The sequence below is a fragment of the Bos javanicus genome, chromosome 12 (assembly GCF_032452875.1).
Source record: "Bos javanicus breed banteng chromosome 12, ARS-OSU_banteng_1.0, whole genome shotgun sequence".
Lineage (NCBI taxonomy): Eukaryota > Metazoa > Chordata > Mammalia > Artiodactyla > Bovidae > Bos > Bos javanicus.
Window position 1 is genome coordinate 42,138,050 of NC_083879.1, and position 12,775 is coordinate 42,150,824.

The following is a 12,775-nucleotide window of genomic DNA, read 5'->3' on the forward strand; positions in this document are numbered from 1 at the left end:
AAATTATCCTTTCAGTAGCAACACTTCTCTTGAAATGTCATATATTTCCTACTACCTTTACCAGAGATTACTTGGTTTCAGCCTTTTCTAAAGTTGGTTTTTCATGCTGCCTGATGAATCTATTGTTGCAGGGAGGAAGCCAATTCTGACTGCATGTTGGAACTGTTTCTTTGACTGGTTTTTTTGTTGCTTTTGTTATTATAAACATATAGAATGGTTTGCCTCAGGGAACCTGACCCTCTGCCTGAATGTTAAACTAAAGTGCCTTTGTTCATAAAGCTGTCCACCTGTGGATGGCAAAAAGGAAAAAATTAACACATACCCTGCCTGAAGCTTGCCATTCTAGGAGATGTTTGTAAGTTTAATGACCTTTTTACTTAGTTTCCTCACCTCCCCTCATCTCTAATCTATAAAAGAACCTGGCATCCAAACCCCAATAAGATGGTTATTTTGAGGTGCTAGCCTGCAATCTTCTCAGTCTACAAGCTCCTCGATTAAAATCTCTTCTTTGACTCAACACCTAATCTCTCAGATTCACTGGCCAATCATGTGATGAACAGAGCTAGCTTGGACTTGGTAACATTATGAGTTGGTCAATATCTTGCTTATAAATTTATTTTCTACTTAAAAGAGGATGATAAATTATGATTAACTCAAGACATTTTAGGGATCTCTCTCTAGTTTGAAGAACTACTATGACGGGGCTTACCTGGTGGCTGAGACAGTAAAGAATTTACCTGCAATGCAGGGGACTTGGGTTTGATCCCTGCATTGGGAAGGTCCCCTGGAAAAGGAAATGGCTACCCACTCCAATATTCTTGTCTAGAGAATTCCATGGGCAGAGGAACTTGGCAAGCTATAGTCCATAGGGTCAGGAAGAATTAGACATGACTGAGGGACTAACACTACTACTATAATCATGCATATGTTCTATATGGACATGTTCAACTTTGTAATATTGCCAAACAGTGATCTGTAGAAAATTTCAATGACAAATATTTAATGTATAGATATTCACATATAACACTAATACTTCAGATACTATTAATGGGCAATTCAGAAAGGATAGCATTAGCAGTTTATAAAACCAATCTCCTTAGGAAAGCTAAAAATAACCTCCATTTTTATGTAATTTCTTGAACTATTATTACTACCTTTGTGTATCACCTAAAGATTGTTTACCAAAATTTGGATATTATCTATAAAAGTTAAGAGAAGAGTTGATGTTTGACAGATAAAGAAATTTAATTTTCTTGACATTGACTTAAATTCTTGGGCTTTTATTTCATCACACGTTAACCATAAATAAATAAATAAATAAATAAAATATATTTATTATTATTTTTTTAAAGAGCAAATGTGGTGCTAGGAAAGAATATAATAAAACCTGGATTGCTTCCTGGGATATTTTCAAGCTGTCAAATAATAAATAAATATATGCTTTAGAAACTACAGATATGTTAGTTTTCTAGAATAGAGTGCTGTGAATGCACACAGAAGCCCCTGGCCACAGTTAATTTAAGATAATACAAAAACATCCTATCCAGAAGAGCTCATCTGTGAACCTCCACAATGCAAACTGGTGTAGTGTTTATAAAATAATCTTTGTAATGTTTTTCACCAAAGGGGCTTAAAAATTTTATCATGAGAAATATATATAAAGTCAAACTTACCATTTTAACTATTTTTAACTGCTATTCAATACAATGGCATTAAATATATTTGCATTGCTTTATAACCTTTACTGAAACCATTTACCTTAGATTGTGACTTTTAGCCATGTGGCCGGGACTCAGTTCAGTTCAGTTCAGCCACTGAAAGTAAAAGAATTTCAAAATTGTTGCCATAATGATTTTTGCATATTTATATATATGTTGCTTCTTTGGCTTTTTCCATACTTTCTAATAACACGTTTATACTGACAGCTGTGAATCCTGGAAACTTGTTATATCTAACTAAAATCCCCTGGTTACTTTCAATTCAGTTCAGTTCAGTCTCAGTCATGTCTGAATCTTTTCAACTCCATGGACTGCAGCACCTCAGGCCTCCCCGACCATCAACTCCTGGAGCTACCTCAAACTCATGTCCATCAGTTGGTGATACCATCCAACCATCTCATCCTCTGTAGTCCCCTTCTCCTCCTGCATTCAGTCTTTTCCAGGATCAGGGTGTTTTCAAATGAGTCAGTTCTTCACATCAGGGGGCCAAAGTGGAGCTTCAGCATCAGTCCTTCCAATGAATATTCAGGACTGATTTCCTTTAGGATTGACTGGTTTGATCTCTTTGCATTCCAAGGGACTCATAAGAGTCTCCTGCAACACCACAATTCAAAAGCATCAATTCTTCAGTGCTCAGCTTTCTTAATCTCCAACTCTCACATCCATACATGACTACTGGAAAAACCATAGCTTTGACTAAACAGACTTTTATTGGCAAGGTAATGTCTCTGCTTTATACTACGCTGCCTAGCTTGGTCATAGTTTTTCTTCCAAGGAACAAGTGTCTTTTAATTGCATGCCTGCATTCATCATCTGCAGTGATTCTGGAACCCATGAAAATAAAGTCTGTCACCATTTCCACTGTTTCCCCATCTATTTGCCTTGAAGTGATGGGACTGGATGTCATGATCTTAGTTTGTGGAATGTTGAGTTTTAAGCCAGGTTTTTCATTCTCCTCTTTCACTTTCATCAAGAGGCTCTTTAGTTCTTTTTCACTTTCATAAGGGTGGTGTCGTCTGCATATCTGCAGTTATTGATAATTCTCCTGGCAATCTTGATTCCAGCTCGTGCTTCATCCAGCCTGGCATTTCATATGATGCACTCTGCATATGTGTTAAATAAGCAGAGTCAGCCTATGCTGGGAGCCAGCGTGAGGAACTCCGCCCATGGCAAAGGTCATGAGGAAGGGGGATCGACATACACAAAGGCGGGATTGAGCCTCAGGAGTCCCCCTGGAAATTCTCGAGCATCTACCCCCAAAACCAGAATCTGCCTACTTTACTGCTTTGTGCTCTCACCTACACCTCTGACTTTATGGGGGGCTGTCCCCCACTACCATCTCTCTCTCTGAAAAAGAGTTAACTTACAGCTCCAGTTAATAAAGTTCCTGGGCATGACAAGAGTGTTTTAGTTCATAAACCCTTCAGATGGCTCTCTAACTTGCCTGACAGGTTTACCCGGACTCCTACAGCTATGCATATGATTGTTTACAGTCTCCCAGGCAAGAGAGGCATGGGGAGCTTAAGATATTCAAATAGTATAGAGCCTCTTGGAGAGTTAGAAATTGTCAGAATAGAAATAGTAGAAGATTTCATTGTTGAGCCAATGCTTGCTGCAAAATTTCCACATCCCCTGTATTGTTTCCTTGGAAGTGTATTAATTAATATAGTTGGTATGTAGAAAAAATAAGTAGTGGCCTTGGGGTTAACAACTTTAGACCCTTAAGGTAATAAATTCTTTCCTTTGTTGTAAACCCACTGCACCTCTGCCCTATAGGAATGCAACTTTATCTAACACCTGTGGAGGATGGCGCCAAACTTTAAAATAATTACTCTTAGAGAAAATAAGTCTTATGGTTGACAAACCTTTGTCAGAGTCATAAAATGTTAACAGGCCTTCTGGCCAGAAGATGATGTAAATCACCTAAACCATTTGTATATGATAAGTTTGCAGAAAAGAAACTCTGGTTTCTATAAGGATCAAAGACTGCTGACTTTGCATGATTTCAACCTCCTATTAGCCTCTATGTGCAACTTAGGGTATAAAAGCCCCTGTTGAAAATAGAGCTATGGGCCTTGCTAACCGAAGCTTAGTCTCCCCATGTCGTTCTTTCTCTCACCTTCTGGCTGAATTCCCATATGGAGCATGGAGGCTCGTCAAGCCTAATAATTTTGCCTGGGCTTCTAAGAGCTGACCTGGGAGGCCTTAGTGTTTCCTTTGGAGGACGCCTGCGGCCTATGTAGGTGACGCAAACTCCTTGTCTTGGAGTTTTATTGGTTTTTCACGTAAACCAAGTTATTCATCCTGTTTTCTCCACTGAATTTTCTCACTGAGCTATCCCTATTTAACCACTCTTTATATCTCTAATTAATATTTAATTAAGCTATTGCTATTCTAATCGCCAACACCGTCCTCCTGAGGGAATCCCTGGATCCAACCGGGGCTGGACCCTGGTAAGCATATAAGCCTTGACATATTCCTTTCCCAGTTTGGAACCAGTCTGTTGTTCCATGTCCAGTTCTAACTGTTGTTTCTTGACCTGCATACAGATTTCTCAGGAGGCAGGTAAGGTGGTCTGGTATTCCCATCGCTTGAAAACTTTTCCACATTTTGTTGTGATCCATACAGTCAAAGGCTTTAGCATGGTCAATGAAGCAGAAATAGTTGTTTTGATTGAATTTTCTTGCTTATTTTATGATCCAGCAGATGCTGGCAATTTGGTCTCTGGTTCCTCTGCCTTTTCTAATTCCCACTTTAACATCTGGAACTTCTGGGTTCACATGCTGCTGAAGCCTAACTTGGAGAACTTTGAGCATTACTCTGCTAGCATGTGAGATGAGTGCAATTGTGTATTAGTCTGGACAATCTTTGGCATTAAAACTGGCATTTTCCAGTCCTGTGGCCACTGTTGAGTTTTCCAATTTTGCTGGCATATTGAGTGCAGCACTTTAACAGCATCATCTTTTAAGATTTGAAATAACTTAACTGGAATTCCATCACCTCCACCAGCTTTGTTTGTAGTGATGCTTCCTAATGCCCACTTGACTTTGCACTCCAGATATCTATTTCTAGGTGAGTGATCACACCGTCGTAGTTATCTGGGTCATTAAGATCACTTTGTATAGTTCTGTATATTCTTTGCTCTTTTTAATAACTTCTGCTTCTGTAGATCCACACGGCTTCTGTCTTTTATTGTGCCCTTCTTTGTATGAAATTTTCCCTTGTTATCTTTAATTTTCTTGAAGAGATCTCTAGTTTTTCCCATTCTATTTATTTCCTCTAGTTCTTTGCATGATCATTTAGGAAGCTCTTCTTATGTCTTCTTTTTATTCTTTGAAGCTCTGCATTCAGATGGATATATCTTTGCTTTTCTACTTTGCCTTTTGCTTCTCTTCTTTTCTCAGCTATTTTTAATGCCTCATCAGACAACCATATTGCCCCTTCACATTTCTTTTTTGGGGCAATGGTTTTGATCACTGTACCACATACAATGTCATGAACCTCTATCCATAGTTCTTCAGGCACTCTGTCTATGAGATCTATTCCCTTGAATATTTGTCACTTTCACTTTGTAATCATAAGGGATTTGATTTAGGTCATATTGGAATGGTCTAGTGGTTTTCTCTACTTTATTCAATTTAAATCTGAATTTGGTAAATAATGAGTTCATGATATGAGCCACAGTCAGCTCCCAGTTTTGTTTTTGCTGACTATATAGAGCTTCTCCATATTCGACTGCAAGGAATATAATCAATTTGATTTCAATTGTTACTATCCGTGAAGTCCATGTGCAGAGTCATCTCTGTCTTGTGTTTTCAGAAGAGGGCGTTTGCTGTGACCTGTGTGTTCTCTTGGCAAAACTCTGTTAGCCTTTGCCTTGCTTCATTTTGCACTCCAAGGTCAAAATTGCCTGTTACTCCAGGTATATCTTGGCTTCCTACTTTTCCTTTCCAGCCCCCTATAATGGAAAGGACATCTATTTTTGGTGTTAGTTCTAGAAGATCTTGCAGATCTTTATAGAATCAGTTTCAGCTTCTTCAGCATTAGTGGTTGGGGCATAGACTTGGATTACTGTAATATTGGATGGTTGCCTTGGAAATGAACAGAGATCATTCTGTCGTTTTTGAGATTGCACCCAAGTACTGCATTTCAAACTGTTTTGTTGACTATGTGGGCTACTCCATTCCTTCTAAGGAATTCTTGTCCAGAGTAGTAGATGCAATGGTCATCTGAATTAAATTCACCCTTTCTGGTCCATTTTAGCTCACTGATTCCTAAAGTGTCAATGTTCACTCTTGCCATCTCCTGTTTGACCAGTTGCAATTTACCTCAATTCATGGACCTTACATTCCAGGTTCCTATGCAATATTGCTCTTCATAGCATCAGATTTTACTTCCATCACCAGTCCCATCCACAATGGTTGTTGTTCTTGCTTTGGCTCAGCCTTGGGCACCTACCAACCTGGGTGTTCATCTTTCAGTTTCATATCTTTTTGCCTTTTCATACTGTTCAGGTGTTCCCAAGCCAAGTATACTGAAGTGGTTTGCCATTCCCATTGCCGATAGATAATATTTTGTCAGAACTCTTCACCATGAACCATCCATCCTGGATGGCTTGACACAGCATTGCTCAAAGTTTCATTGAGTTAGAGTAGACTTTGATCCATGTGATCAGTTTGGTTAATTTTCTGTAATTGTAGCTTTCATTCTGTCTGCCCTCTGACTGATAAGGATAAGAGACTTTTGGAAGCTTCTGAATGGGAGGGACTGGCTCTGGAAGAATCTGGTTCTTGATCTAATGGGCAGAGTCATCCTCAATGATGCTTTAAATCAATTTTCTATTGATGGGTGGGTCTGTGTTCCTTCCCTGTAGTTCAATCTGAAGCTAAATTACGGTAGGGGCAGTGGCAGTAACAGTGATCTCCTTCAAGAGGACTCATGCCAACATGTCTTGTGGCTCCCAGGTCTGTTGTATTCAGTGCCCCTGACCCCACAGCAGGCCATTGTCACCCCATGCCTCCATGGGAGATTCCTGAACACTAACAGCCAAGTATGGCTCAGTCTCTTGTGGGATCACTACTCCTTTCTCTTAGGTTCTGGTGTGCACAAAGTTTTTCTTGTCCCTTCCAAGAGTGTTTCCCCAGTCCTCTGGAAATCCTGCATCAAATTCCACTGGTCTTCAAAGTCAAATTTCCTGAAGGTTCTCAGTCCCTTTGCTGGATCCCCAGGTTGGGGAATGTCTTGTGGGCTCTAGAACATTTGCAACAATGTGAAAACTTCTTTGATATAATTGTTCTCCAGTTTGAGGGTCTTCTGCTTGGTGAATCTATGGTGCGGCTAATAAGTCCTCCAAGAGGATTTATGCCACATGCAGTGCCTCCCAGGTCTGTTGCAGCCAGAGCCCTCATCCCCATGGCAGCCCCTACTGGTCTGTGACTTTGCAGGAAACACTCACTCAAAGGCAGGTGTGGTTCTGTCTCTTGTAGGGTCCCTGGGTCCTGGAGCACACAAGGTTTTGTTTGAGTCCTCTGAGCATCTCTGGTGGGTATGGGCTTTGACTCTAAACACAATTTTGCCTGCCCTACCACCTTGTTGGGGCTTCTCCTTTGCCCTTGGATGTGGGTATCTTTTTTTGGTGGGATCCAACTTTCTTCTGTTCAAAATTGCATCAGCAACTAGTTGCAATTTTGGAGTTCCACAGGAGTACGTAGGGCAGTCCCAAATCTTGTTCTGGGTACTTTAATGGATAATATTACATATTAAAATATTATATATGATATGTTTCTAGCCCAATTGTACATATGTCCTTCTGATCTTAAATATGATGATAGATAGTAAAGTATTGCTGCTCTTTTTCAGTCTCCCAGTCATGTCTGACTCTTTGCAATGCCACAGACTGCACCATGCCAGGCCTCCCTATCCTTCACTATTTTCCAGAGTTTGCCCAAGTTCATGTTCATTGCATCAGTGATGCCATCCAGCCATCTCATCCTCTGATGCCCTCTTTTCCCTATACCCTCAATCTTTCCCAGCATTAGGGACTTTCCCAATGAATCACCTGTTCACATCAGCTCACCAAAACACTGGAGCTTCAGTTTCAGCATCAGTCCTTCCAACAAGTATTCCCGGTTAATTTCCTTTAAGATTGACTGGTTTGATTTTCTCAGTGTCAAAAGGACTCTCAGAAGTCTTCTGCAGTACCACAGTTCAAAGGCATCAATTCTTTGGCACTTTGCCTTCTTTACGATCCAGATCTCACAACAGTACATGACCACTGGGAAGACCATAGGCTTGACTATATGAACCTTTGTTGGTGGAGTGATGTCTCATCTTTTCAACACACTGTCTAGGTTTGTCATAGCTTTCCTGCCAAGAAGCAATTGTCTTCTGATTTCATGGCTATAGCCACCACTCACAGCGATTTTAGAGCCCAAGAAGAGGATATCAGTCACTGCTTCTAAATTTTCTCCTTCTATTTGCCAGGAAATAATGGTGCTGGATGCCATGATCTTAGTGTTTTTTTTTTTTTTTAACACTGAGTTTTAAGTTGACTTTTTCACTCTCCCCTTTCACCCTAATCAGGAGGCTCTTTAGTTCCTCTTCACTTTCTGCCATTAGAGTAGTATCATCTGCATATCTGAGGTTGTTCATGTTAGCAAATTATATATATGGTTTTAAGAATAAAATATAACCTATATGCATAGTGAATAATTATTTTAATACTTATATGATTGTATTTTTCTAACATGATATATATGTCAAATATACTAGCTTTTAGTAGCAAAAATGTGAGTATAAATGTCTATCATATGATTTCTGGGTTATTTTATGCATTCTGGTAGAACTTATATAGAATGTTCACAGAAATATAATAAAATTCTGGTTTAGCATGATCCAGTTAACTTAATTTTTCTCAATAAAAGTCTCATGTTAACAGGAAAATTCTGCTGAAATGGTCGCAACTACACACCACTGCAACTGAATCACAAGTTAGGATAGGTAAGCACTGAGTATTTTTAAGAGACTTTGCTGGAATATTTTTCATTATAACTTAGAAATCTAAGGATGCAATTTGAGACTTCAAACTTTCATTCTTTGGTGAATCATCTTTTAAATAAAAGCTATTTTTAACTTAAGGCTCATAAAAAATAGTACATTGTGTTTTACCAACACCGCTCTCATTCCACCAACCACTACCACAGCCACACACACACACGCACATACGCACAAAAACCCCTCAATGGAAGCTAATATCTGATTTTTATTCCATCCTTCTCCAGCAGATGGCAGTGTGGCTGTGGCATATTAACTCACATTACACACACATCAGGGTTGGGCTTCCCAGGTGGTAATCCACTTGCCATTGCAGGAAGATCCTCTGGAGGAGGAAATGGCAACCCACTCTAGCATTCTTGCTGGGAAAATGCCATGGACAGAGGATCCTGCTGGGCTACAGTGCCTAGGGTTGCAAAGAGTCAGATACAACTGAGTGAACACACACACACAGTGTAAATATATGAGGAAAGAATATATTAGGAAAAGAAAAGAAAAAAGGTGGCACATAAGAGGCATATGCTTAGAGTCAAGATATAAATTATTTTTTATGATCCTTTCATTTTAGTGGGGCTTCCCAGGTGAAGAATCTGCCTGCCAATGCAGGAGACGTAAGAGACATGGTTTCAGTCCTTGGGTTGGGAAGATCCCCTGGAGGAGGGAATGGCAATCCACTCCAGTAATCTTGCCTGGAGAATCCCATGGACAGAGGAGCCTTATGGGCTAGAGTCCATGGGGTAGCAAAGAGTCAGACACAAGTGAAGCAAAAAATTAGATAGACTGAGCTAAATTGGGGATGATTATAGGGTGGAAAGCCAATACCTTGTACTTCTGGGGTAAGTAGGCCCAAATAAAGGGAAATCAGTTTCTGAAGATACCAATACAGAATGTGGGGAAAGCCAATTGTTTTTTAAGGAAAAACAAGACACTTTATATTTATGTTCAGGGGGTTCATAAATATATTTATGTTAATAAAATTTATTCATTTCACCATATTGAAATCTTTCCAAAGTCTCATAACTCTTTGTATAATTAATTTCCTTACTTTTCCCACAATATCCATTAACTTTTTATATAAGATATAACAATTATTACATGGTTTATATAATGTCTATCCACTATAGCTAAAATATAAGCTCCAAGCAGTAAGAGTTTTGGTCTTTTGTTCACTAATATATCTGAATTTCTGAGAAAGGTGCCTGGCACATAGAAAACATTCTCATTAAATATATATGTTAATGATCCTCCAAATTGTTTTAAAAAAGTGTTTCAGTTCAGTTCAGTCCCTCAGTCATGTCTGGCTCTTTGCAACCCCATGAATTGCAGCACGCCAGACCTCCCTGTCCATCACCAACTCCCGGAGGTCACCCAAACTCATGTCCACTGAGTTGATGATGCCATCCAGGCATCTCATCCTTTGTTGTCCCCTTCTTCTCCTGCCCCCATCCCTCCCAGCATCAGAGTCTTTTCCAATGAGTCAACTCTTCGCATTAGGTGACCAAAGTATTGGAGTTTCAGCTTTAGCATCATTCCTTCCAAAGAACATCCAGAACTGATCTCCTTTAGGATGGACTGGTTGGATCTTCTTGCAGTCCAAGGGACTCTCAAGAGTCTTCTCCAACACCACAGTTCAAAAGCATCAATTCTTCGGTGTATTTAATTGAAATAATTGTTTATATGTCTTAAATTAGATGCAGTATAAAAAAGTACATATAAAAGTGTTATATGAAGTATAATTTATTCAAACGTTTTAAGCACACTGCCAAGCATTTTTAATTATTTTTTAAACATGATTTTTTTGCTTTCATTTTCTGCTATTCTTGTACAATGTTAATGCATGGTATTAATCAGTATGCACTGTAATTCTCAGCTAAAGGAAATAATTAGCCTATGCTGGTCAGTCAGTTAGTCATTCAACTAGAGCTTGGAGTAGGCACTCACATCCTTATCAAACATAAGAATTGCTAAATTCTAATGCAAGTGATGTATTAGATAAAGCATGCTGAGTTTAATGAGCCTGGAATGAAATGAGGTGAGTAATGCAGTTACTAAAATTCACCAGTGGTCAACAAATGTAGAACCTTGTGACTGTATTTTGTCATCTCAACATAATGGTTTATTCTCCAGAAAGAAGCCTCATTAACTATTTTTAATGTGTTTAAAATAAGTCATCAGTCTTAAAAATAAATACAGTTGACAGAGTTGTCTAAATTCAATTATTTTAAGACAGGCATGACGCTGAGAGAAGACACAGCAATTACTTGTCCAATGAACTGTATAATGTCTTGGTATTCTTTCCTTTCTTCTTTGAAGACTGTCTAGATCTCCAGTATTTGGAGAGAAAAGGCAGAGGATTATGATTTCTAGGGTGAGATTCTGACTAGGAAAAAGAATGTAAAATAAAGTTTTAAGAAACCAGAAAATAACATATGTTCAAATTTATAACATTTAACAATTTTGGAGAAATTATTTCCTTATTCTCATTTTTATTCACTATATGATGCTTTATATTTCAAATTAAGATAGATAGATCAGTTTATGCTATTGCATTAACAATACTTTATAAGTTTGTAACAAATAAAATTAAACTAAATATCCATACTGTATATTTCAAGTTATCTGTGAACTTGTAAGAAAACATAAATTCTAAGTTGACACATTTACCTACACTTAAAGAAATTTGTATTTTTTAAAATATCCAACCAAAAATGCAGATACCATATTTATACTCTGTGCCTTTTTTATCATTTAGATATCTTCAAACTACTCAGTATCTGATGAGAAATAAAAATATTTTCATGTAAATATAAGGAATTTCCAGGTGGCTCAATGGTAAATAATCTACCTGCCAATGCAGGGGAGGCAAGTTCCATCCCTGGATTGGGAAGATCCCTTGGAGAAGGACATGGCAACTCACTCCAGTATTCTTGCCTTAAAATCCCTTTGACAGAGGAGCCTGGGGGGCTATAGACCATGGTGTAGCAAAACAGTCTGACATAACTTAGTGACTAAACAACAACAGCAAGTAAATATAAAGAGAAATGAGTCCTTTAAAGTTAGACAACTATGAAGCAAATAATTTCTGTAAGAAAAATTTTATTTTCAGTTAATTTGTGCAAAGCAATTTAATTTAAAATTATTTCTAATCAGCCCTGGAGAAAAGTCAATACATTTTGTAAGTCCACATGAAAGATAAAGGTTCCAGAATGTATTAGCTCTTAATTGTTTTCCATTTCAGATTATAAGTTCATGTTAAAATTAAAGATTAGTTATGCATATAGTAAAAACCTTCATTTTAATCAGTAGAAATCATTTTATGATATAATAACTCATGCTTAAATTACAATTTTCTAGATGTTTAAAACACAATATAATTAAGCTATAGTACAGAAATCAACATAAGATGCTTAGGTTCTCTTTTAGACATAGACAGTATGTTTTATTTAAAGAGGGAATGAACTTTTTCTTACTATTCCTAGTCACGTGAAAAGTTATTATTATTATAAAATTCTGATAACATATAAGAATATTCAAATGACTATGACATTTGGTAATTCACATTGGTTTCATTCAGATGAAGATCTAACTAATCCTTGAGTTAGTTAGTTGGAAAATATATGCATCATTTCAAACATAATCTTTTCTTCTGGATACATTTAATTCTAAACAGCATGCAGTTTACATATATTCCTATTGCTAAATTAAATAAACAAGGAGAACTTTAGACTGAAGTGGCTCTAAGGCTGTGGTAGCTTACATATTCAAACCAAGAATCTAATCCTATAAATGCCTGAGGAAGCCCTGGGGCACGTCCTTGGCAAAAGAACATTTGCCTTTTAGTTGCCAAAAGCAGCCAACAGAGAAAGGCAGAAGGTCTATGGCAGGCCAGTGACAGGGATGCCATCCCCACTAGGTGAGCTGGAGTGGAGAGGAGCCTGACCCAAGAGGCAGGGCTTGGCCAAGAAGTGGCATCCCCTGATGCTACCCTTCCCCTTTCACCTCTA

General features: G+C 38.2%; 1 long non-coding RNA gene across 1 annotated transcript in view; it reads left to right on the forward strand.

The window, feature by feature from the left end:
- The window catches only part of LOC133258077 (uncharacterized), a 44,880-nt gene extending 36,031 nt beyond the window's left edge, over positions 1-8,849 (forward strand). The window contains exon 3 of the long non-coding RNA XR_009739798.1: positions 8,656-8,849. This is a non-coding gene — a long non-coding RNA (uncharacterized LOC133258077). The remainder of the gene's footprint in view (positions 1-8,655) is intronic.
- Positions 8,850-12,775: the final 3,926 nt, after the last annotated feature.